This window comes from Eubalaena glacialis, chromosome 2 (genome assembly GCF_028564815.1).
Source record: "Eubalaena glacialis isolate mEubGla1 chromosome 2, mEubGla1.1.hap2.+ XY, whole genome shotgun sequence".
Taxonomy (NCBI): Eukaryota; Metazoa; Chordata; class Mammalia; order Artiodactyla; family Balaenidae; genus Eubalaena; species Eubalaena glacialis.
The window spans coordinates 100,503,713-100,526,774 of NC_083717.1; the positions used below are offsets into that span (position 1 = coordinate 100,503,713).

The following is a 23,062-nucleotide window of genomic DNA, read 5'->3' on the forward strand; positions in this document are numbered from 1 at the left end:
ACATCCTTGCCAACACTTGTTATTTGTTGTCTTTTGATAGTAGCCATTCTAACAGGTGTGAGGTGATATCTCATGGTTTTGATTTGCATTTCCCTGATGATGAATGATGTTGAGCATTTTTTCATGTGCCTGCTGGCCATCTGTATGTCTTCCTTAGAAGGATGTCTATTCAGATTCTCTGCCTATTAAAAAAATTTTTTTTTTGCTATTGTGTAACTTCTTTGTATATTTTAGATATTAACCATTTATCAGATGATTTTCAAATATTTTCTCCCATTCAGTAGGCTGCCTTTTCCTTTTGTTGAGTTTCCTTTGCTGTACAAAAGCTTTTTAGTTTGGTGTAGTCCCATTTGCTTATTTTTGCTTTTGTTTCCCTCGTCTGAGGAGACATATCCAAAAAAATATTACTGAGAATGATGTCGAAGAACGTACTGCCTGTGTTTTCTTCTAGGAGTTTTATGGTTTCAGGTCTTACATTTAAGTCTTTAACCTATTTTGAGTTTATTTTTGTATATGGTGTGGGAAAGTGGTCCAGTTTTCCCAAGACCATTTACTGAAGAGGAATCTTTTCCCCATTGTATATTCTTGCTTCCTTTGACATATATTAACTAACAAAATATGTCAGTAAGTGTGGATTTATTTGGGGCTTTCTATTCTGTCCCGTTAATCTATGTGTCTTGTTTTTGTGCCAGTCCCATACTGTTTTGATTACTGTAGCTTTGTAGTATAGTTTGAAATCACAGCGTGTGAAACCTTCAGTTTCGTTCTTCTTTCTTGAGATTACTTTGGCTATTTTCCAAGTTTTATCTTGAGCACCAGGGAAACACCTGCTTCCCAGTAGTCTTAGGGCACTTACGGGTAGGGCACTTTCCAGAAGGGACAGAGGAAAGATGGCAGTTATGGTTATGAGAAAAGGGAATGGAGGCTACAGGTTTTATAGCTGGGAATCAGAAACATTAAAACAGATTGGAAATGAAACGAAATTCACTCTTGTGGAAACACATTGGAGGGGACACACTTGTATCTTAAGTATAGGTGTGTATGGCCCTAGAGGTATGGTTCAGTTCAACTAAGATTGATTGTGCTGGGCACTTTAACGGGCACTAGGAATACAAAGAAAGAGTTCCTGCTTTCAAGACACTGACAGTCTGGCAAAGGCAGTCTGTTGACAGAAATAGGAGACTGGGTACCAGGGGAGAGAGTCTTTTCTAAAAGGTTCCTGAAAAGCCAGAGTGATCCAGTCCCCAGAAGCAGGATGGAAGGGGAATCTGACTAACACAGGCAGGCTAAAGGTTTTCTCTGTTTACCTAACTCTGGGCTTGATGATCAGTAATCTTATTCATCTAACACCTACATATGAGCAGCAGGATGTATGTCACCCACTGCTTAGGCCCTACCCAAAAGAATTATTAAGAAGGTAAACATAAATATGGCTTCACATAAGTAGGTGAATGAATTACAGGCTTTATTGACTTTATGTTCAATGCTTAGAACAAGGATGAAAACTTCTACCTCCACTTCCAGTATCCCAATTGACAGCTACCCATAAAACCAAGCAGTGTGTCTAGCATTTTCAGTGAACACTCAATAAATTATTGAATAAATGAACAAAGTAGTTATGGGCCAAACAAACACCGTGTGCAGTCCTATAGAAAATACAGAGGAATACCTTCAAAGATGTAAACATTTATGAGAAAAAATTAAGACCCATGAAATCAGCAAATAAGGTATCAGTGAGTCAGTAAAAAGGGAGATCAGCATGGGCTAGAGTAGACAGCACCTATGAAGAAACCTAAGAGAAAAGCACTCAAGAGACCTGTATTCTAGTTCTGTAACAAATTAGCTATGCTACCTCATGAACATTTCCCTCTTATATTCTTTCTCTCACTTTTAAGATGAAGAAACTTGTAGGTGATCTCTGAAGGCCTTCCCAACTCTTAATTTTTAAATTTCTATTTATAGTTGGGAAAACTTTTTTTTTTTTTCTTTTAAAGGTAATACATTTAACTCACGTGGTTCAAAAACAAAACAGTATCAAAACGGGTACACTGAAAGGTCCTGCTCCCACTCCTGTCCCCACGGGCATATATCTATATATACATATCTTCTTTTTATTAAAAGGTAGCACACTATATATACTTTCTGCACCTTACTTTTTAACTTAGCGATATATATATATTTTTTTAGAAAATGTGCGTGTACTCTTTTTTTTTAATAGCATATTTATTTTGGCTGCATTGGGTCTTCGTTGCTGCCCACAGGCTTTCTCTAGTTGCAGCGAGCGGGGGCTACTCTTCATTGCAGTGTGCAGGCTTCTAATTGCAGTGGCTTCTCTTGCTGTGGAGCACGGGCTCTAGGTGCATGGGTTTCAGTAGTTGTGTCTCGCGGGCTCTAGAGCACAGGCTCAGTAGTTGTGGCGCACGGGCTTAGTTGCTCCGTGGCATGTGGGATCTTCCCAGCCCAGGGCTCGAACCCGTGTCCCCTGCATTGGCAGGCGGATTCTTAACCACTGCGCCACCAGGGAAGCCCTTAATGATATAGTTTATATTATACTTTTAGTGTTTTTTTTTTTTTCCCTAGCTCCCTATCGATGGACATTTGATGCTACAGACTGAATGTTTGTGTCCTCCCAAAATTCTGTTGAAACCTAATCCCCAATGTATTGGTATTTGGAGGTGGCATGTTTGGGAGGTGTTTAGGTCATGAGGGTGGATTAGTGCCCTTACTTAGGCTTTATAATCTAATATCTAACAGATGCTCATCTCCTTTTATTGCTCTTCTTTGCCAGAGTTTTCTGCCCATTCTTGCTTTATTTTTCCCATATGAGCTTTAGAATCAGCTTGGCTAGCTCCCCTCCTCCCGTTTCCTTTGTTCCCCCCAGAACCTTATTAGTATTTTTGACATGTTAAATAACATTGTTTTTATGACGTTAAATTTCTTAGCCAAGAACAAGGTATGGTTTTCCATTTGTTCCTACTTCTGTGACCTTCAAGGTTGTTTTAAAGTTTGAACGTAGAATTTGAATTTGTTCATGCTTGATAGATTTGGAGAGGCAAAAGATTGGAGTGAATATATTTCTTGGAGGGAGAATACAGGCATATTTCATTTTATCAAAAAGCTTGAGCTTCACTTTATTGCACTTCGCATATATTGTGTTTTTTACAAATTGAAGGTTTGTGGCATCAAACAAGTGCACTGGCACCATTTCTGCAAGAGCATTTGCTCATTTCATGTTTCTGTGTCACATTCTGGTAATCCTGGCAATATTTCAAACTTTCATTATATTTGTTATGGTGATCTGTGATCTTTGATGTTACTACAACTCACTGAAGACACAGATGATGGTTAGCATTTTTTTAGCAATAAAGTATTTTTTTAATACAGTGTTTTTTAATTATTTTTTTAGACATAATGCTTTGCATACTTAACAGACTACAGAATAGTGTAAACATAACTCAAAAGCACTGAGAAACCAAAAAATTCATGTGACTCACCTTATTGTGATATTCGCTTTATGGTGGTGGTCTGGAACCAAATCTGCAATATCTCCAAGGTATGCCTGTAATCTATGAGGCTGGTACAACCATTGGTAGTCTTTGGGACAGTAAAGAAACTAACTTGATAAGAAGAGAAAAAAGAAGTCAACAGTGCCGGCCATGTGCCAGGAACGATGCTAGGTGTTTTCACATCCTATCATCTTTGACTGCAGGTCTGCTCATACCCAGGGCTGATAGGAGGAGGAGTCTCAAGGTGAAAGCAATATGTGAAGAAAATCACAATGGTAGTCAGGCAGGGTAGTCTGGGGGCAGGAAGGAAAGGTTAAATTCAAAGAGGGCAACAAGACTCAGTCACCTTAAGGAAAAGTGATAAAGATTCATTTAGGGTGAAGTCCTTACTTGTGGAGATACAGGTAAAAACACAAGAGATTTCTTCCCAGGAGGACAAGCAATTTGGACTAAAGAATGAAGAAAGTTTGGCTTTGCAGACATCACCACCACCCAGCCACAGTCAACCCTGCTGTGTTCTTCAACATCACTGTCCACGGCGAGCCCTTGGACCACGTCTCTTTCAAGCTGTTTGCTGACAAAGTTGCAAAGACAGCAGAAAACTTTCATGCTCTGAGCACTGGGGATAAAGCACTTCACTGTAAAGGTTCCTGCTTTCACAGAATTATTGTGGGTTTTATGTGCCAGGGTGGTGACTTCACACGCTATAATGGCACTAGTGGCAAGTCCATGTGTGGGGCGAAATTTGATGATGAGAGTTTCATTCTGAAGCATATGGGTCCTAGTATCTTGTCCATGGCAAATGCTGGAGCCGACACAAACTGTTCCCAGTTTTTCATCTGCACTGCCAAGACGGAATGGTTGGATGGCAGACCTGTGGTCTTTGGCAAGGTAGAAGAGGGCACGAATATTGTGGAAGCTATGGAGTGCTTCGGTCCAGGAATGGCAGAACCACCGAGAAGCTCTTTAATGCTGACTACAGACAACTCCAATAAATTTGACTTGTGTTTTAACTTCCATACCATTCCTTCTATAGCTCAGGAGTGTACCCCACCACCTTCATCTGCTCACTCTATCCTATAATCTTTGTGCTGTCTGAAAATACTCAACATCTATTCATGTGCTGCAGCTCTTTGGGTTCTATATTTTCCTTATTCCCCTCCAAGTCTAGTTGGATTGCATAGTTAAGTTTATGCTTATGAAATAAAAACTAAATGAGAAAAATGAAGATAAAGTTTTGAGCCTGGCCTATTTAGAAAGGTGGCACCTTGGTAAAGATAAAAATGTTGGGGAGGCGAAAAGCAAAACAAGTTTCATTTGAACAGTTTAAGGGGAAGAGCAAAACCTAAGTACCTTCTTCTAGATCCTGTACACATGTGTGCAGATGGCAGAAAGGCAGACAAATCAGTTTTTAGTACATGTGAAAAACTAAACATCTAAATTTAAATCAAGCCATGGGTTTCAGTGCTTTACTAAATAATACATTACTCCACCTATTGATTGCCTGCTGCCAGCAAAAGGTGGGTTAGCCAGGCGGAAAGGCAGCTCTCAGCTTTCCATCCTACTGAAAGCCTTCTCAGGAGGTTGGGCAGGGGCATTTTTGAATTTATGCCCTTAAATAATCTGTAGGTATTCTCTTACTCTAACTTTAAACTCTCAATCTCTCATTTCTTAGTTTTCCAACTCTTTGGGCTCAAGCATCAAATCTTTTTTTTTTTTTTTTTTAAAGAATCAAACATGTTATAGCTTCTCCAGTAATTCAGCATTCTTGCTTGGTCAAAGGACAGCTCTGTGGATAAAACTGGAGTTTGTGCTCTTACTAACTCTGTCATGTTAGGTTTCTCTGGCCTAGAGATGTGGAAATTCAGGGGCAGGGAAAGTACACCATGGAGCTGAAAGTCTATCCCACATGACCCACTCTGTAGGCTAGTCAGCATGGGGTTATTTTAAGCACAGGTAAGTCTAGATTTGCCTAAGTATGGTGATTTTTATTTGGGGATGGGTGGGTGATGGAGAATAAAGGGAGTGTAAATATCCAGATTGCACATAAAGCCTTTCTTGGATTCAAGTCTTGCTTTAACCACAAGTGCTTATAAAATCTGGTCTTTTCCCTCCACACACTTCAGGATGGGACTTTTGTTAAGCTGTGCCACACTATATATTAAGTATGCTTAAAGCTCCATTGTTACAACTGGCATGGAAGTAGGGGGTTGTCCCAAGTTCCCTTATATTGCAAACTTGGCATGTTCTTGGGAAGAGAAAGGAGAAAGCAATGAGTGGCTGGACAGGCTGCTCAGTGTTTCTACCTTGCACTTAGTCCATTTCCTGAGCTGTGTAGCTGTTGCTTCTAACTGAGGGTGGAGTAGGGATATAGGAAGGAGGAGGAGAGAGGTTAAGTGTGTTAGGACTGAGCACCACCATCCCCCACCAGCTTTACTGAGATATAATTGATGCACAACATTAAGTTTAAGGCTCATAACATGATGATTTGATATAGGTTTATACTGCAAAATGTCTACTGCAATAAGTTTAGTTAACACACCTATCACCTCACACTCACCATTTTTTCTTGTTTTTTTTTTTTGTGGTGAGAACTTTTAAGATCTATTCTCTTAGTAAGTTTCAACTATACAATACAGTATTAACTATAGTCACTATTCTGTACATTAGATCCCCAGAACTTATCTAGCTTAAAACTGAAGGCTGTACCCTTAGACCACCTTCACCCATTCCTCCCTCTTTCATCACATCCCCTCCCCTTACTCTACGCCTGGCAACCACAAATCTACTCTGTTTCTAAGAGTTTGGTTTTTTTAGATTCCAAATATAAGTGAGATCATACAGAAGTTGTCTTTCTCTGTCTGACTTACTTCACTTAGCATAATGCTCTCAAGGTTAGCATAAAGTCCTCAAGGTTGAGCTCTTAATTTATGTTCTGAAAGTGAGATGATAGTATCAGTTCAGTATCTTGAACAGTAACTGACACAAATATATGTAATAATCATCAAATGAATTCTTGCAGAACCAAAGGTTGGTGAGTTAGGTCTAGAATTTTATCAATTCATTGCTTCATGGTTTCCTTTAGGTGCAACAAACCTTTAACTCCTGCTTTGGGACTCTAGCTGCCCTAACAGGAAAGGAGAGGACAAAGACCCCAGAAATCTTCCACATTTTCATATATGTTTGTCCACCTGTTGTGCCAAGCTTTCACTACTAAAAGGAAAACAGCATGGAAGAAAAGGTGGTCAGGTATGTCTGAGAAGCAGCATGGTATGGTAGAAATAAAACAGAATTTTGGGAGACAGACCAAATAGGGGGAAAATTCCAATTATGCTATTTTCTACCTGTGTACTACTTATCTAGAGTTTACATTTCCCTCATTTGTAAAATGGGGATGACACCTACCTTTGCAGAGATTAAATGAGAAAAATCTACAGGAAAGCATTTAGTAGCTGCTAAATAAATGCATGGTAAGTGAAGTCCAATTCATGCTCATGGCCAGCATTTAAATTTCCACGCTTAAGAAGACATTTAAGTTGAAGATTCTTTATATGTTAATTTCAGCAGGTAAAATTATAATTCACTAGTTATACACAATCATAAATTATTTTAACAATTTTTTAGTACAGAAAATGTCAATATATACAGAAGTACAGAACAATACAAAGAATCCCCAAGTATCTGTCATTTAGCTTCTCCAATTACCATACCCTAGACCACTATTACTTCCTTGATACTGCCAACAATTTACACCCTGTTGCAACACCACATTATTTTGAAACAAACCCCAGATATCATGTCTAAAAGACTCTGGATTAAAAAACTTAATCATAATACTATTATCATAACAAAACATCAAAGTTCAATAAAAGTAATATGTTTTCTTGGTATCATCGAATATCCAATCAATCACCAGTGTGCACCACTACTTACAGCCCATCAAGTGAATGAGTTTAGGCCTGCATTTATATGCCTCTTATTCCAACTCAAGAGACAGAAGGATTCCAAATTCTAAGCCACTCCTGCGATGCAAGTTAACATTTGGGTATATTAAATAAATGGAAGGATTCCCCAGTAGTCACCTGCCATGCCTAAAGCGGTAACAGTTTCCAAAGTTTGCAGGAACTACACAGACAATATGTTGGTTGCAGTTAATTTGACGAAAGACAGGACACTATTAATAGTCATCACAATTTGTTTTGGATGGACCTTTATGAATCTGTGGAAAACTAGAGATACACTTAGTCAACTTCGGCTGCCGTAACAAACTACCATAGAGTGGGTGGTTTAAACAACAGAAATTTATTCCTCACAGTTCTAGAGGCTGGGAAGTCCAAAACTAAGGTGCTGGCCGTTTCAGTTCCTGGTAGGAAGCTCTATTCCAGGCTTGCAGATGGCCTCCTCACTGGGTCCTCACATGGCCTTTCCTCTGTGCCTCTGCGCTCCAGCTGGAAAAGATCTCTCTCATTCTCTTCTTATAAGGCCACTAATCCCATTATAAGGGCCCCACTCTCATGACCTAATTTAACCTCAATTACCTTCCAAAGGCACCATCTCCAAATACTATCACATTAAGGGTTAGGAGTTATGAATATTTTTGGGGGAGAGGGGGAGACAAACATTCAGTCCATAAAAGCCTACAAATTTGTAAAATGATTTAAAAGTGCCAACAAGGACCTAATGTATAGAACAGGGAACTATATTCAATATCTTGTAATAACCTATAACGGAAAAGAATCTGAAAAAGAATATATATATATATAACTGAGTCACTTTGCTGTATACCTGACACATTGTAAATCAACTATACTGCAATTTAAAAAAATGTTAAAAAAACAAAAAAAGTCTGAAAAGCCAGTAAGCTAGCATGCCACATTGAACTCTTTTTTTTCCTCTGTAAATTACCTTGGCTCCAAGTAACTGAGATTATCATTCCTGGAAATCTTTCTTCACACTCTAACATAACCCCCAGTGCAGGTGGACCCCACAGCCTAACAGCTCTATTTTCTCCCTCCCTGTGCCACTTCAGCACTGAAGCAAAATTAAATAAAAATCATTTTCAGCTCCTATCATATCAGGGGAGTTTTTCATGAAATGAGTAACTCCCTCCCTCTTACCAGGTTGATTCTCTGTAATTCAAACAAAGGCTGAAGGATCTTTTTAGATACTGCTAAGCTTGCAAATTTGCCACAAAAAAAAAAAAAGTGTAGGTGGAGCTGCTTGTAGTCATTCTTGGCACTTTTCCAGGTTTTTGCTGGCTGCTTCCACTGCATAAGCAGCCATGTTTTTACTAGTTGTGGGTGTGTAGCTGCAGGATCTGCAGCAAATAATTTGTGTCCTGAACAAACTGTGTAAACCAAATCTCATTTCCCCCAGTTTAACCAAATGATTCTGTTACTGGTCCTGAAAATATTAGGTAGGACTTGAAATAATCTACCCTTCAAAAGTTCACAGGGAACTATCCAAAAATTTGGTAATACTCTAGTCTATCAGCAATGCTGTGGAGAAACATTTGGTACATGGAGGGCAATATGGCAGTACCTATTAAAATTAAAAATACATATACGCCCTTTTGCAGAGTAATTCCAGTCTGGGAACTGAGATGAGACATGCTTAAATATACAAGAAAAGATGTGTGTACAATGATACCCATCCAAGCACTAATTAGAATATAAAAGATTAGAAACTCATGTTCTGGACTTCCCTGGTTGCGCAGTGGTTAAGAATCCGCCTGCCAATGCAGGGGACGTGGGTTTGATCCCTGGTCCAGGAAGATGCCGCATGCTGTGGAGCAACTAAGCCCATGCACCACAACTACTGAGCCTGCGGGCCACAACTACTGAAGCCTGTGCTCCTAGAGCCCGTGCTCCACAGTAAGAGAAGCCACTGCAATGAGAAGCCCACGTGCTGCAACTAGAGGAAGCCTGTATGCAGCAATGAAGACCTAACGCAGCCAAAAAGAAAAAGAAAAAAGAAACTCATGTTCTTCAATTGGATAATGACTGGTTAAATAATCTGCAGGGGTAAGAATAAAGGATGCATTTTATGCATTTATACGGAAATGCCCAAGATGTCTTAAGTGCAAAGTGCGGAATATTGTATATGGTATCCTCCCTTTTATATAAAAATGGGGAAAAATAACATGTAAAGGCATGAAATAATTACATGTATAAGCATGAAAAGAAACTCTTGAAAAATACACAAGAAAGTAAGAGTAGAGGTTACCTTGGGGGTGGGAAATGTATAGATGGAAGACAGTGATGATGTTTAAAAAGTTTTCTGCACCTGTGGGTGGATTATCTATTTTAACAAATCTGGCTGGAGGCTGTAACCAACCAACAATTATTAATTGCCCACTGCCTTAAAACAGAAAGAAAGAAAATCAGGTTGCCCAAATGCAACCTTTACTCTGGGGTGTAAAATATAAGGTTGAGTGAAGTGGCTGTGCCTAACCAATTCCTGGAAATCAAAGTTCTCGGTGCTCCTGGGGGATTCTGAGATCAGTGACTATGCCAAAGAGTTTCACTTGCTTATTGGAGGTCTTCTCTAGAACTCAGAGGGAGTAGATAAAGACAGAAGACATCATGCTCCTGCAATCAATTTAAAATTCCTCAACAGTTTGTTTTCCAAAAATGCACACATTATTCATCTGTAAATCTAAAAACACACAGTAAGAAACCAGTAATTGTATTGTGGTGGAACATTCTTCTTTTATTTTTTTTAATGTTAAGATGCTATTCTAAGAGTAAATAGTTTTAGTAAACCCAGTAGGGAAAAGTCTTCCTCGTAGATACAGTGGATTCCTCTAAATTTTGAGGAGATATTGCTGCTTTCCAAAAGGCAAGTGTTTATCACCAGCAAAATTATCTTTCATTCTAAGTTATAATGTCCTTGGCTGGCAAAGCCATCTTGATCTTTTCCCTTAAAATTTCAGGTGACTGAAAATGCCTTGTAAACAGTGAACACTATTATATAACATTTCAGTGTTTTCCAATGTGAAGGACCCGTACCACTGGTGATATGCGAGATGGTTCTTGGCAGTATGCGAACAAAGCAGCAAACAACAATGAATCACATATGAGTTATTCCCGTTTCTCTTTCATGCTTTGGCATGATTTAACGCACTTGGCAAAAGAGTATCTAGCTAGGCTTTAATAACTGACTTTGTTTTCATTATACTAATTTTCACAGTTACCACCTTGACTTTTTTCTTATTGCCAGAGGTCTAGAACACAAATGTTTGTCTGGATTAACCATGCTCACAGAAGCACAACAAATATGAGAGTACAGGCACCGCTTTATGTTCCAGAAACCCTTGGTCGCAAATCACAAAAATCCAATGGTCTTTTCTCAGGGCATATCTTTCCTTGACTCAAATTCTTCCCATGGACTTAGATACTTGGCTCTACAGGCATGGTGTATTGCACCATACAAGCTGGAGTCAAGCTGGTTTTAAATGCTGGTTCTTTACCTTACTGTGAGTCTACAGAGTCAGTCTACCAAATGAAGCTCAACTGGCTACCCTGGAATTTGAGGGGAATAAACGAGATAACAAATATAGAACAGCTGGCACACAGTTCAACAGGTGCTCAGTAAGCGCTGATTTCCTCCTTTTCCTTTACCTCTCTCCTTCTTTGTCCTCAGTACTGTTTTTCTATATTCCCTTCCAATGATCGTATTCACGCCCATGGCTTTAATTATTACCCTTATGTGGGTAATTTCTAATTTCTATCACCAATTCTGACCCTTTTTTCAGAGTACCAAAACTTAGGTTCTAAATCTGTTTGAAAATTCCACCTTGATGTTCTGGCATGATCTTAAACTCAACATGTATAAAATAGAGTTTAAATAAAATCTTTCTCCAAATCATTTAGTTCATGATATCACCATAACCTCCATCACTCAAACTCAAAATCTCAATCATCCTAACTCCTTCCCCCTTTCCCATCACATCCAATTGAACATCAGTAAAAATTTTATATGACATTTTAATAGCTTACAAAGTGTTATAAACAACAAAAATGTACGTTTTATCAAACTCCCCTCAGCCCCAGGTGGGAAAAATGATATTAAGGCAAGTTAGGAGATACACCCAGGTCATAAGCTAGAGAGTGGTTAGAGTTTAGATGAAAAACCAGTTAAGTCCTGAACTTGGGACTCCTCACTCCAATTGCTATGCTCTTTCACCATCTCATACTGCCTCAAGTTTTGCAGCACTTTTGTGCATCTGTCTCTCCTCTCCTTCACCACTGCCAGCCCCAGAATTCAGGCCTGCTTTATCTTTCACATCCGTAACGCTTGGCTCAGTCAGTAAGGTATAGTTGGTAGTCTATACCCAGCATGGGATATTTTTTCTAACTTGTTAACTTCAGCAAAAATTTTAAAACCATGAAATATATAATACACATACCGAAAAGTCATCCACCCCAAAACCGACAGCTCAATGAATCACAAAGTGAACATCTATGCAACCCCCACTCACGTCAAGAAACAGAACGCTGCTAACACCCCAGAAGCACCCCTACATACCCTCCCAAGCATTACTCCCCCACCCAAAGCTAATCATTTCCTTTCTTTTCTTTATCGATTTTACTACCTAAACCTGTATCCCTAAATCCAGTTTGGTTTCATGTGTTTTCTTGAACTGTGAATTTTCCAAAATGGCTATACCAATATACATTCCCACCAACAGTGTATAGTTTCATTTGTTCCAATACTTGACATTTTGTTTTCCATTTTAGCCATTATTGTGTGTGTGCCACAGTATCTCATTGTGATTTCAATTTGCATTTCCCTAATGATTACAGAAGTCGAGCACCTTTACATGTTTATTGGCCATTTAGATATCCTCTTTTGTGAAGTGACTGTTTAAATCTTACCAATTTTTCTGTTGGGTTGTCTCTATTTTTTATTCATTTGTGGGAGTCTATAAATTCTGAATAGCAGCAAAACAGACATATTTCTATTGTAGAAATGAATGCATTTGTCGGATGCTATTAGAATACCACTAACTCCTCTTATTCTGCAGAACCCCAAATTCACGACCCTCTGGGAGGTAATGCAGTCAACTTCGTGCATTCTCTCTAAACCAATGTAGAGTTACTGTGCCATGGAATCTGCTAGATACTTGGAATATAATGGCAAAAAAAGTGATTAGGGACAATAGCTTTGAAAAGAGACCTGTATTGGAATCCTGTCTCTAACATTTACCAGCTTGGTGACTTTAGGCAAGTTATTTAAACTGTTTTAGCCTCAGTATCCTCTTTGGAAAAATGGGGCTAATAATACCTATTTTAAGAGTTGTTATGAGGGTTAAATGAGACAATAATATGTAACAGGTTTTGCATAGTAGCTGGCAAACAGGAACATTTAATAAGTGGTAGCCATTATAAATTTGGTTATTTCCATGTAGCCTTCCATTTCGGTATAGGGGGAGAAACTGAGTAGATGTCCATTCCCCTATCAGCCGTTATAGTTCTCACTATAAAGTTAAAAAAAAAAGGCACTGGGTTTAGATTAGTCTTCTGGGAACTTGGTCCTTCTGACTCCCTTCATCAGAGTGTCTCTAGAGCAGTGCTTCAAAAATAATCTGTGGTGAAAGATCATAGACACTTTTAAAAAATACAAAATTACTAGAGAAGGGAAATAAAGAAAGAAAACAAAGGCATATACAACAATACAAGCCCCCAATTTTTATTAGAACCATAGACATAAAATTAGTGTAACACTAATTGCTATAAAAGTTTCTAAATTCTTACTCTCGATTTCTGTAAATGCCTTGGACCAATAACAAAGGGTTTACAGATTGGCAGTGGCCTGTGACTCATACTTTTGGTAGCACTGCTCTACTGCACTGACAAAAATCTGACTTCTGAATTTGAAGGGCTGAGGTAGGTCCTAGAATGTGGAGACTCTACTGAAGGGTTGCTCTTGGTCCTGAGTCATCAGCTGGTCGCCTACTGGACTTTTTCTAGCCTTTAGCACAACGTTGTGTCACTCCTTAGCTTAAAAACTACCCACTGTTCCCTCTGTCTCTAGGGTAAGATCCCAATCCTTTAACATGGCATCAAAGGCCTTCCAGGCTGGTTCCACACAACTTTTTTGGTCTGATTTTACACTATTCTTTATTCTAGTAGACCTGCACTGTCCAATATAGTAGCAACTAGCCTCAAGTGGCCATGGAGCAGTTGAAATGTGGCTAATTTAGGAAGTAAAATTTTAATCTTAACTTTAATTTAAAATAAAAAATCTTATACATAATTCAATTACTGCAAAACTTTTGAAATATGTTTGGAATGATTCGAGTATGTGAATCTACTTTTTCAACTGTAAATTTTATGAAATCAATTATTGAGATATGCTATAAATGTAAAAAACACACCAGATTTTGAACACTTACTTAGTAATGAGAAAAAGAATGCAAAATATTTAAAAATATTTAATACTTTTTAATGTTGATCACATATGAAATGATACTATTTTGGATATATCGGGTTAAATAAGATTACATTTAATTTCTTTTTGTTTTCTTTCACTTTTTTAATGTGGCTACTGTAAAATTACATATGTGGCTTGTGTTATATTTATATTGGACAGTGTTGGCCTAGACAATCATGCCCCAAACCTAGGAATCACTCTTGATTTTTCCCTTTCCCTGTTTGATTCATTAGCAATATAGGTCGGGTCTAATCACAAAATATATCTTCAACGCATCCACTTTATCTCTACTGTTACTATCCATGTTACTCCATACCTTAAAACCCTTCAGTGGCTTCTAGAGCTCTGAAACTTACCAAGGCTGCAGACTTCATCTTCTACCATTCCTTTCTTTGCTCTCTAGACTTTAGCCACATTGCCTTTCTTGCTTTCTCACCAAGGATTTTGCCTCAACTATTCCCTTTGGTCTTGAATACTGCTCTCAACTTATTCCCATTCAGGTCTTAGCTCAAAGAATACCTTCTCAGAGAGACCACTTTTTTTTGTGGCTGTGCCACACGGCTTGCCAGATCTCAGTTCCCCAACCAGGGACTGAACCTGGGTCACAGCAGTGAAAGCCCAGAATCCTAACCACTAGGCCACCAGGAAACTCCCAGAGAGGCCATTTCTGAACAATCTTCAAAATTATGTCTGCTCTCTCTTCCCGGAGAAATGCTTCATCCAAATACCCTTTTATTCTCTTCATAAAGGATATTATGTGATATTACCTTTCCTCTTCTTTTATAAAACTTGTTTATAGTCTGTTCCCTCCACGGAAACAGGAGCAGGAACCTTGTTGGTCTTGTTCCTGCTTAATCTGTTCTAATGTGTAGAACAGTGCCAGTAACAGTTGCTCTCGAGACAACTTACACGAAAGAACACCTAAGTGGCTACTAGACATATCTGCTTGGTTGGCTCGTAAGCACTTCAAATTCTACCCAAACAGAACCACCTTCCTCTCGTCACATGTACTCCTCTTCCCTTCTAATCTCAGTGAAGACATCCTCCTAAATGCTCCCTCAACACACTTGGGAGTCATCTTTGACATCTTTTCAGTCATTCCCTATCCAGTCAACCAAATCACCAAGCTCTCAACAACATCTTTGGTCATATTCTTCACTCCTGTTTGCCACTATCTCAGTCCAAGTCATTACTGTCTCATAGATTGCTGTTTTCTCCAAACTGTTTTCTTTGCCTCTGACTTTTGCATAACAGTGATCTGTCTAAAATACAAATCCAATCTGACTGCTTCTACTTAAAATCTTTCAATGCCGTCCTCTTAGCTCTCAAAAGCTAATTTCTGCAAATGGCATTCAAGGCCTTTATGACTAGACCTCTTCAGACACATCTCTAGGCATTCCTGAAAAAGCATTATCTTCTTTGCCCAACAATTTCTCCAGAGTTTTCCTCTTAACCTTTGCATTTGTTGCTTCACCTGTCTGGAAGGTTCTTCCCCAACTCCCTTATTAAAGCTAATTGCTTCTCCAGTCCCATTCCATGCCTCCCTGACAGGTAAGTAAGGGATTCCTCCTATATAAAATTTCACAGCATTCAGCAGTTTACCCTCATTATACTGCTGATGATGCCTATTTACTTGTCTGCGTTCTACAGCATAAGATTAATGAGGGCAAGGATTCTATAACAACCATTAGCTGAATGTTTACTCAGATAAACTCAATGTTAAAGAGAAGCATGTGACTATCGAAAGAAGCATTGAAAATATTAAATTGAAATAAAAATAGAATAGGGCTCCTATGCCATTCACTTTGTTTCTATTTTAGGCACAACGCTTTAATAAGCTACACAAAGACTTTACAAATCTCTACATCAATAACACAAAAGGGTAAGTGGAGAAAGACTGTTTACCTGAGGCCACCCAAAATCAGTAGACAACATGTATTTCATTTGTTTGTAAACTCTTCTAGATTAAAATCTTGGCGCTCTCTCACATATTCCCCATTCCTAGATATAGAAAGCCAAAAACTGTAAGGTTAGAAGGTTGGAAAAGTCATTCCCAGGCTCATCTGTTAAAAACATTACCAGTGTGGTGGGTATTTTAGCAAAATCATCACAAGTAATTTAAACTCGTAAGACTCTTACTTTGTAAATCACCATCCACAAATAAACTTTTGCTGCTTTCTTAATAAAATACAACACAACAAAAATCTTGACATTCTAGCCACGGAAAAACAAGACTTCTACCTCTGAGGTGACAGTAATCCAAGGGAATTCAGCGAGCAGTTACGAAAGGTCTACGAAGTATAAGGCATCAACAGAATGTTTAAGGAAAAAAAAAAAAAAAAAAGGCGGGGGGGTGGCTACAGGAATATGTACGTTTTCGTCACGAACTTGACTTGTTCAGTTTAGGTGCAGTGGAGAAATAACATCCGTAGTTCCTCCCCTTGTACCTCAACAGCTACTCCTGTCCCAGTCAGCCTAGTGGAATCTAGGGCCGCTTCAAGTTAAATCCTAGCTTTCTCACTGCCCTTCCGTCTCCCAGGACTCTGCTAGATGGCTCAGCTTAATCTGGAAGAGGTCAGGATTCCCCGTCTCTCAGCTTTCACGCCGAAGACATAACGTTAGCACACGCACTTCAGCCTCCCACGCCTAGCCCCGCAGAAAGTGGCGGGAAGGCTAGGTGGCCGGCCTGCGGCCCCGCCGCGCACATGGCCGGCCGCAGCTCCTACCCCCGTGCCGCGCAGGCGCCGGGCGAGCCGGGACTTGCGGTCGCCGACAGCGGATCATTCCGCCGCTTTCTTTGTGTGGCTCAAGTTCTAGAAATGGCATATTTTCCTCCCCTTTGTTAAAAAGAAAAATCAAGCCGTCTCGCCCCCTTCCTCCCGCCGGAATGGGATCGGGGAGTGGGTGGGAGAGGGATCTGCTGACCAGGGTAGGGGCGGAAAGGCTCAGACGAAAGGCTGACGAGGGCCGGGTCCGGGAGGGATGCTGGGAGCTTTGACTCACTCGCACACCATGTGTCCCTCCGCGCGCAGCACGGGGGACTTTTCGGTGGGGATTTTGGGCGCCGACCAGACGCGGCATTTTCGGAAAATAGCGCCCTGTGCAGCTGAAGCGCTTTGTGTTTAGCTGGGCCGCGTCAGCCCGGCCGGGTACGAGGCGCCTCGGGTCCCCGAACCACCTCCTGCTGCTCCCCGGTCGCCGCTCCCGAAGCTTTTCCAGGTCAGTGCGGGTCTGTGTAGGGCCCTGTTACCACCGGATGTGGAAGTTGATCTCTTCGCTGGTAAAAAATAATTCCACTTCCCCCGGAACCCAGATCATCCCCGCGATTTCCTGTTTATTGCATTAAGGCGCCGGGTTTCCGGGGCTCTTGGCCCCGCTTATTCCGCGGGGGTCGGCGGGGTCGGCCTGGGCCCCCGCTCCGCCCGTGCCGCCGGCGCGCTTTGTCCGCTCGCACCCCGCTTCTGGGAGGGGCGGGCAGACATGGTGGCGGCCGCCGCCCCCTCCTCGGCCCCGGCGAGCTGCGGCCTCCCCGCGGCTCATAGCCCGGCCGGTCCCGAGCGGCCGCCCCGGGGCGGGATGGGGTCGGGCCGGGGCTGCGGGGGTTCTGTTGGAGGCGGGCGAGGGAGGGAGGGAGGCAGGCAGGCAGGCAGGCGCGGCACGGCCTTGGCGCCCGCCGCCCCGGGAGCCGCCGCTCTCTTTGTCTGGGCGGCCTGACCGCACCGCCGGGCTCGCCGGAGCGGGGAAGGGACGGCGGGGGCGGCCGGCTTCGGGTGAGCTGTGCTGCTGGGCCCGCGGGGCTGGGTGGCGCTCGGGCCGCGGCGGGAGCGGCCGGTCCGGACAGGGTTAACGGGAGCGCCCGGCCGGTCCTGCGCTGGGCCGCCCCGGCGACTGCCTCGGTCTTGGGGACTCGAGTCCCTGAGGGGACGAAGCCAGCCGCTCAGGATGCTGGGCACTTCTGTTCTTGGGACTTAGCCGCCGGGATCTGCGGGTGCAGGGCCTCGGGGGCGAAGTTGAGAATTTTGCCAGGTCATTTCTGCCTGGGCACAGTTAATCAGTGTGTATTTACTGTGTTTCGTTGAAACTGTCCTGCCGTGTTGAACCAGCGTGCCTAGCCTCAGGGGTGCATCGTGAAAACTGAAACCAAAGGAACGATATAGGCCTGCTTTGTGTGTGTTTTCCCACTTGAAGCCTGTTTTCAGTACACAGACTGTTGCTTTAAACCTGATTGGACTGTGGCGAACAGACATCTGTTCAAAGGAGGGGCAGAGACCACAGTACTTCTGAAGGGGGCTTGGTAATATGGAAATATTTTAAGTGCTCTCTCTGGACACTGATTTGCTGTCTCGATTCAGGCAAGTTACTTTCTGAAGTACAGTTTTTATCTCGAAAATGGTTTGATGTAGTGAGTAAATGATCCTTGTACAGTAGTTTGCCATCCCAGAATTAAAGAAGCACCATAGTTTATTATGCAGAAGTTCGTGGTCAAAAGTTCTTTTTGCAGATAGTTTATCTCACACATAGACCCAGCCAGCTTACTTTAAATTTCTTCTCACTGACCTGTAACCATCGACCTTGACACTTCCACTTTCAGGCTCAGATATTGAATTTAAGGAAACTAAAGACGGCTTTATCTTTTTTCTTAACTTTTCTCTCTTTTGAAGTATTTATTTTTCCAAAAATAACAAAAGAAAAATCCATCGCGTGTTCACATCAGTGACCTTTTAGGCAAGAGTGACATTGTTTTGCATTTCTGCAAGTCTTTAATGTCAGGTTTAACAGAAGATAGCTAGATTCTTAAACCTACTTCTGCATTCAGTCTGATGTGGTGTCACACCATGTAACCACTGGAAAACACTGTATACTCATGCCTTTTTTTAAAAACTAAAAAATGTGTCGTTTCTATCCTGCTCTCACCATACAAGTCAAATCAGGATGTTATTATACAAGACACACTTAAAAAATATGGATAAGAAGGTTGATTCCTGTGCTTTTTTTCTTGGACTCCAACTTTTTTTCAGTTTGGGATTTAGAACATTTGAAAAAATTTTAAGTGATTAAACTTAATTTTTAATTCCACAACTTATTTTTAATGATGTACACAAGTAAACCATGAATTCCGTGTTAGATTTGCTTGTGAAAACTTGTATGTAAATGGAATTTTTGAAGATAGGACACTTTCAAAGCAATATAGGAGTGCCAGATTTAAAAGGAATCCTGCAGTAAAACCTTTGGTGAAACAGTGCTTTTGTATTGTAATGTGTATACAAACTTAGAGTTAACTCTCTGTAACTTAGAGTTCGAATTGTCTATCTCTTTGAATCAATCTGGGTTTTCTAGGTTGGGGGACAATTAAATTGTAAATGCGTGAAAATTTAAGGCCATACTTACTTTGGTTTAATGGTTTTGAAATGAAGCTAAATTCACTTCTAGTTGTTTTGTGAACTTTAGTCTGATTCTGTCAGTCCATAGTTCTGTTCCATCAACAGGAAGCATCTGGTCATTCTTCATGTAATTGTTAGAAAATGCCAGGTATATTTTTGATGTTTGCTATCGAAATGAAAATAAATAGATTGGATCTTGGTTTGTTCCCCCTACCCTCAACTCTAAGATATATTTATAATGGGCCTCATCGTCCATAGAATGGACTTTTTTTTTTGGCCCTTGAGCACCTCAAGTTAGAAATAGTAACAGGTAAAGCAAACAAGTCGTTAGGGATTCAGAAGTCATTGCAAGAAATTTTGACTCATGAATTAATTTTGAGGGTGCAGTGCCCTTTTGCAAGTAGCTTGAATGTGGATGGGCTCCATCTCTTCTCTGCAATCGCTAAAAAACAAACTGAAACAAAACCTTAGAGTTCAGGGCAACTTAGTTTTCTAATGAGTCATTTCTTTGGTCCCAGAGCTTTCCAACTAGTAATCATATGTTTATACAGCACTAATGTGTCTACCTTGGGACAATGATAATTAGTATTATACTTAACTTTTTCTGAAGATGTTTGTTCCATCATGCTCTCTAGAAGGTCAATTTATTAGTATTAGTATTAGGGCCTATGTGTTACCTCTAATGTTGACAACAGTGCTCTGCACAGAGAAGATGCTTTGGTGCAGTCAACTGTCAGTTCAGTCGTTGGTGGGCTAGTTCCCCTTTATTTGGGCTGAGTATGTCCATAATGTAAGTGTAGAGGCTTAAGCATGAAGTGATTTCTCCACTGAAGGTAAATCCACATGCAGGGCCATTGATCCATTTAGAAATAGAAATCTAAAACTCTTAGCCCGAGTTCTCTTACCTTTTAATGGGAATGATTATAAAGGTTGGCAGTTAGGGCCCAAGATGCTAATGCACAAATAGAGAATGTGGAAAAGACTTGATCATTTTAACTGTACATTTAATAAGAATCAACACTTACAATTTTTTTAAAAGTAAATGACATTTTGAAGTAGGTAGAACAGCATATAGAAAGAGCAAGGTGTTAGCCCCACTTTACTTTCTACTGGTTGTGTTATACCTGGGGTATTATGTCAGATTTTCAGGTAGCATATGATATATCATATTAGTAAGTGGGACCTTGCATCAGTTCTCAAACTTTGTATCAGAATCACCTGGAGAGCTAATTAAAAAAAACCATGGAGGCCCAAGCTTAAGTAAGATAGGAACAGGGCCACTCTGTTTTTCTCACATTCCTTAGGTGATAGACAATCAGGTTTAAAAACCACTGAACTATAGAGCGTAGCCAGAGAATTCTGATCGTGGGGGAAATGGAAAGGAGGAAAAGTTGAAAAACTGTGATGTTTGGCCCAAAAAAGAGAAGCTCATCTAAGAAATGATAGCAGTATTTAAATATTTGGAGGTCTGTCACACAGAAAAATCAGGTTTGATTTGACCAGAAAGAAGTAGGATCAAGGGGTAGAAGTTAGAAGGAGGCAGATTTCAGCATTCTTCCAAGAAAAATTTCCTCAAAACAGTAAAAATATAATGGGTTGTTTTGGGTGGCAGGCTGTCCCCTCCCACTGACAGTGTTAAAGTTAGGGATTGGAGGGTAGAGGAAATGATGTGCTGAATGAGGATTTGGGCCAGGTTTCATTAATTTCCCTACAAACAGATTTTATGAAATCCGTCTAGGTTTGCAGGTACAAAAGTGGAAGAGCAAAAGCTAACTGAAACAAGCTGGTTAGCTTAACTGCATCATAGTTTTCATTTTCTTGGATAAAGAGAAATGAGTATTAAGTGAGAGAGCTATTTGATGAAGGTTTTAAACCCAGCTGTAATTTGGCAGATTCAAAGCCTGAAAAATAGGCATACCTTCTGATGTGGAAATTCCTATTTAAATGAATTTATTTTGGTGTAGTAAAGATATGCCAATAAATTGGTAGCTGTTTACATACCAATTGCAGCATTGTTGATAATAAAAGCTGTATATTGACACATTTGACCCTCCTCCCCACATTAATCATGTAGTAGGTTATACTATCCCCATTTTTCAGAAGAGAGAACTGAGGCATAGAGAAATTAGGTAGCTTGCCCAGGGTAGCAGAGTTAGTAATGTAGAGCATGGACCTGATTCCAAACAGTTTGACCCCCAGAGCCGGTGACTCTATGCTGTGGAATTATAAACAACTTAAATATTTCACAGTGGTTGTTAGGATACATCCCTACAGTGGGATACTGCCTAGCCATTAAAATGATGGTTAGAAGAATAAAAACATGAAATTATGTCTTGGTATATGTTAAGTGAAAAAAGTAAATTTAAAAACATTTTATTTTGATTAAATAACAAATACATTGACATCTGGAAGGAAATGTGCCAAATTGTTAAGTAGTTATTTTTGAGTGTAATTTTATAGGTGATTATTTTCTTTTTACTTATACAAATTTTCTAACATCTACAATGAATATGTATTATTGTGTATTGCTTGTGATTAAAAAGATATTAAGGTGTTATATTTCAGTAAAAAATTAAAAATATTAGCATAAGCTGAGGAGTTTGGATTTTATACTGTGCCGTTTATGCAAGTTGACTAAGGAATTGCACATAAATGAGAATTTGTAAGTGCATGAAGTGTTCTGTATTTAATGAACACATGAAGTGTTTGATTTTTTACCATTCTAAAAGTAATATATTAATTGAATAGAGAAAAATATCACTGACTGCTACCACCCTACTATAATCAGTTCTATATTTTGTTATGTTTTCTTCACCGTATGTGTAATATTTTAAATGTTGTATTCATCCCAGCTTAGTCACTCTCTGGCTCTGTGACTTGCTTAATCTCTCTGTGCCTCACTTTCCTCCTTTGTAAAATTTGAATAATTATGATACCTGTCTCATGGTGCTTGGAAGGATTCAGTGAGTTACTGCATATAAAGTGATCAGAGCAGTGTCTGACACATGGTTAATAGCTCAGTAAATGTTAGCAATTATTGTAGGATCATAGTCAACTAAAACCCTTGTGGTCTAATAGGTTTTGGAATTAAGAATTTTTTGAATATAGCTAAGGTAGTGTTATGTAACCTTTCAACAGTCCAGTGCAGTAGCCCTCTTCAAACAAGTTACTATTTCTGCAGCAAAATGTATGAATGTTTACACTAAATGGGGTAAATAAAGACTATAAATAGCTTCATGTCAGTTTAGGTAAGGTTTTACTGCCAAATGCATTATTTTGGGTTTCAGAGCTTTTTTTGGTTTTGGAATTGCAGTTAAGGAACCTGTGGAATTTACTCAATTTTGAGTACTATTTTATTTTAATATTAAAACATTTTTAATTTTAAAGCATGTCTAGGAGGTCTAAGATCGAGGTGCCAGCATCATTGGGCTCTGGTGAGGACCCTCTTCCGGGTTGCAGACTTCTCTGTTGTATCCTCACATGGTAGAAGGGGCAAAGGGACCTCTCTGGGATCTCTTTTTATGAGGAAATTAATCTCATTCGTGATCTGCCCTCAAGACTTAATCACCTTCCAAAGGCCTCACTTCCAATACCATCACTTTGGGCATTAGGAGTTCAACATAAAATTGAGGGGTGGGGAGACACAGATATTCAGACCATAGCATACAGTATGGTGTATAAGTGAACGATCTAAAAAATTTCTTACATCCTAACTGGCTCGTGTGAACTCTTTGAACT

At 40.1% G+C, this 23,062-nt stretch overlaps 1 protein-coding gene and 1 pseudogene across 3 annotated transcripts in view; both read left to right on the forward strand.

Annotated features, from left to right (window-relative positions):
* The first annotated feature begins 3,962 nt into the window (after nt 1-3,962).
* Nucleotides 3,963-4,501, forward strand: LOC133084638 (peptidyl-prolyl cis-trans isomerase A-like; annotated as a pseudogene).
* A 12,462-nt stretch (nt 4,502-16,963) lies between these two features.
* The window catches only part of GABPB1 (GA binding protein transcription factor subunit beta 1), a 65,760-nt gene continuing 59,661 nt past the window's right edge, over nt 16,964-23,062 (forward strand). For 2 of the 3 annotated variants that reach the window (XM_061182145.1, XM_061182147.1), the window contains exon 1: nt 16,964-17,162. The gene's annotated coding sequence lies outside the window, so the exon portion shown is untranslated. Of the gene's footprint in view, nt 17,163-18,255; nt 18,296-23,062 lie in introns of those variants that run through there. The other variant, XM_061182146.1, reaches the window with a different exon arrangement.